Source organism: Lipotes vexillifer, unplaced genomic scaffold (assembly GCF_000442215.2).
Source record: "Lipotes vexillifer unplaced genomic scaffold, Lipotes_vexillifer_v1.1 scaffold1191, whole genome shotgun sequence".
Lineage (NCBI taxonomy): Eukaryota > Metazoa > Chordata > Mammalia > Artiodactyla > Lipotidae > Lipotes > Lipotes vexillifer.
This window is the reverse complement of record NW_006799014.1, coordinates 542,823-546,983: the sequence shown is the minus strand read 5'-3', so window position 1 is coordinate 546,983 and position 4,161 is coordinate 542,823.

Genomic DNA, 4,161 nt, shown 5'->3' with positions numbered 1-4,161 from the left:
AGCAGGAATTCTGGAACCAAACTCTTGGATCTCAAATCCCATTGCTACCACTTAATAGCTGTGTGACCTTTGGCAAGATACTTTATTCTCTGTGACTCAGTTGCTTTGTCTGCAAAATGAGTTAACAAGAGTATCTACTTCAGAGAGCTGTTGTGAGGATTAAATAAGTTGATATTTGTAAAGCTCATGTAAAGCCCAGCATGTAGTTAGCACTACATAAGCATTAGCTATTAGTAGTACAGGAAAATTTGAGATCATGAGATTTTTCTGCCTTGGTTCAACCAAGATGGCGTAGATGACTGTCAGAGAAGAATTATTCTCAGTAAAACAGATCCTAACTTTTGGGAAGGAATGGAGGTTCCAGGCAGTTGTAATAGGCGGATTTCTAAAATGAACCCCAAAGATCCCCACCTCTGGGTTTTCACACCCTTGTGTAATCCACTTCCCATTGAGAGTGGGCTGGACCTGGTGACTTGTCTATAACTCACAGGATATGGCAATGATGGTAGGATATCATTTTCGTGATTAGGTTACAAACGGTTGTGATTCTGGTCTTGCTAGCAGACTCCTTCTCTTGCTGGCTGTGATGATGCTAAAGCTGCCTTGGTGGAGAGGCCCTCAGGGCGAAGAACTGGGGGAAGCCTGGGGCCAAACAGCCTGTAAAGAATTGAGACCATCAATCCAACAGCCCGTGAGGGACTGCCAACAACCACTGAGTGAGCTGGAAATGGATCCGGCCTCAGTTGAAACTTGATTTCAGCCTTTTGGGAGACTCAGGCAGAGATCCCAGTTAAGCCATGTCCAGATTCCTAACCCCAGAAACTGTGAGATAATGAATGTGTGTTGTTCTAAACCATTACATTTTAGAGTATTTTGATACATAGCAATAGATAACTAATTCAGCCATGTACCAAAGTAGGAACTTGGGAACCCAGAGATCCAGCTCTAGGATATGAGGGTGGAAGTTGGGGAGGCCTTGAGGGTGAGAGTCACCATTGAAGGAGCATCCTATTGTCACACTGGGGAGACCACACCCTCATCTACATGGGGAGGAGGGCAGCTCAGGCAGAGCCCTTCAGGATGAAGTGGCTGAGGCTATCCTAGGGCTTCCTGTTCAAGTGCCTATCAGCCTGGGAACACTTAGTTCTCATCTTGCATCATTGACCTCTTTGCAGCACTGGAGTGTGTACTCTTCTAGAAATGCCTCCTTATCTTTATGACACCACTCCATTCGATTGTTTATTCATTCAGGCAACAGCTATGAGCCGGACACTTCTATGATGTCTGGATACATTATGAACAAGGAGAAATGGCCCTCACACAGTATAAATTTCTTCTGGCTTTATTCTATCTTTTTAACTGCTCCTCTGTCTTCTTCCCTGGGGCGACTTTTGTTCACGTTCCCCTTAAAGCCTAGTGTTCTCCATGGCACTGTCCTTGTCCCTGTTTCCTTTTTACCTTACACGTCCCCCTGCATGATTCCAGGCTGTATCTATCACCTATCGCCATGTCCATGCTGACCTCTCCCATTTCTGAGTTCCTATTGCCCTTAGGGTCAGGACCAAGCACTTAAGTTCAACCTCTAACTGTTTTGTTTTTGTTTTTGTAAATTTATTTATTTATTTATGGCTGCGTTGGGTCTTCGTTGCTGTGAGCGGGTTCTCATTGCCGTGGCTTCTGTTGTTGCGGAGCACGGGCTCTAGGCGCGCAGGCTTCAGTAGCTGTGGTTCGAAGGCTCTAGGGCACAGGCTCAGTAGTTGTGGCGCACGGGCTTAGTTGCTCTGCGGCATGTGGGATCTTCCCGGACCAGGGATCGAACCCATGTCTCCTGCATTGGCAGGCGGATTCTTAACCACTGAGCCACCAGGGAAGCCCAACCTCTAACTGTTGATCTATGGAACCTTTCCCATGCCTGGGAGTTTTAGTCCACTAGTGAATATCTGTATCTCTTTGTATAATAGAAGGGTATTTGACAAATCAAGAAGAGTAGGTAATTAGAAGGACTGGCAAAACCCAGAGCTGGCAAGACTGTGTAGCAACTGAAACTCTCATACACTGTTGGTAGGAGTGAAAACTGTTTGGCAATACCTATTAAAGCTAAATATTTATATATACTTTGACCCAGCAATTCCATTCTTGGGTAAACACCCAAGAGAAACAAGTGCTTATATCCACCAAAAGACATGTACAAGCATGTTCATGCCAGCTTTATCCATGATAGCCAAAAACTGGAAACAATTCAAATGTCCATCAATAGTAGATTGGATAAGGGCTTCCCTGGTGGCGCAGTGGTTGAGAATCCGTCTGCCAATGCAGGGGACATGGGTTTCAATCCCTGGTCCGGGAAGATCCTACGTGCTGTGGAGCAACTAAGCTCGTGCACCACAACTACTGAGCCTGTGCTCTAGAGCCCGTGAGCCACAACTACTGAGCCCACATACCACAACTACTGAAGCCCACGTGCCTAGAGCCCATGCTCCACAACGAGAGAAGCCACCACAATGAGAAGCCTGTGCAATGCAACGAAGACCCAACACAGCCAAAAACAAATAAATAAAATAAATAAATTTATTTTTAAAAAATAGTATATTGGATAGTATTTTATACAATAGAATATTACACAGCAATGAAAAAATAAACTACTGCTATACATAATGACATGAATGAATCTCATAGACATAATATTGAGTGAAAGAAGACAAACATAAAAGAACATATACTGTATGATTCCACTTATGTGAAGTTCAAGCACAGGCAAGATAATCTATGGTGTCTACACCCTTTTTGCAGAGTTATCTTTGCAGAGTTATGACTGGGAAGGGACACAAGGGAAATCTGAGGGTTCTGAAAATATCTAAATATTGATTTGGGTGGTGATTACCCAAGAGTATATGTAAAAATTTATCCAGCTATACACTTAAGATTGGTACATTTCACTGTCTTTAACTTATACCTCAATAAAGAGTTAAAAAAAAAAAAAGAAGAGTATGTTATAGATAGCTTTTGTTTTTGCTATCCAGCCTTTTTTTATCCTTTTCTTAAAGTAATTAACCCTGATTTACCACTGTCATTTACCTTTAGGGGGTGTAGACAATGTTCACCTCATATATATGTCACATGATCCAGGACTGGCCATCAGAGTTTTCCACACCTTGGCCACAGGGATGGACCTGTGATTTAAACCAAAGCAATGAGATTCAAACCCAGAACTTTAAAACAAATCCTATGCTTATGTGTACATTTACAAGGAGGTGAGTGGTTCTATGGACATATGTCAACTATCTGTTGTTAGATATAGCTCCTCAGAGGGAAAAGGACAGAAAAATACCACCTAATCCTCACAATCCCCCTACTGAAGCTGTTGCCTGAGTCTGGGAAACAATTCCCTTCTACGTCCACCCCACACTTGCCTGGAGGTTGTTGCCTCCCTGGTGAAGTGGACATGAATAGAAAGAGTATGGTTCTGGAAATTCCCTGGTGGTCCAGTGGTTAGGACTCCATGCTTCCACTGCAAGGGGCTCGGGTTCAATTCGCAGTCAGGGAACTAAGATCCCGCAAGCTATGCAGTGCAGCCAAAAAAAAAAAAAAAAAAAGAATATGGTTCTGGGTTTGTCAGATATCTTCCATACAGACTCAAGGATCACATGATCACAACCTAGCTGCAAGAGAGGCTGGGCACTGTAAGAGTGTGGAAACAAACACATTTGGTGGCCCACATCACATCCCCTTGGCCACCTCTGATATCAGCCACGGCTACAATGGACAGTCGTCCTATGTGAACCCAGGTGTTGTTCTGACAGCATTTCTCCTCCAGTGTGAGGTCTCATCCTTCCGTGTTCTGCCCCAGGGCCTTCTCCAATACCCTAGGACCCTGCTCAGCCTACAGGTAATAGTACCCCAAAGTACAGGGGTGTTAATGTCTCTCTTGGCAACTTCCAACCACTGGGGGATAGAAGCTAGTGGATAAATTCTCTCACCTTTAGGTAAATGGTTGTAGGAGGCCTTCTGTACTGTTCTCATCTTGATAACACACTTTCCTTCTTGACATCACTCTCCCTGCTCCCCCCATTCCTGTTTCAGGGGATCCCTCTTCAGTAAACTACCTGAACCAAGTCCTGCTGTCAGATTCTGCTTTGGAGGGAACTCAAGCTAAGACAAGAA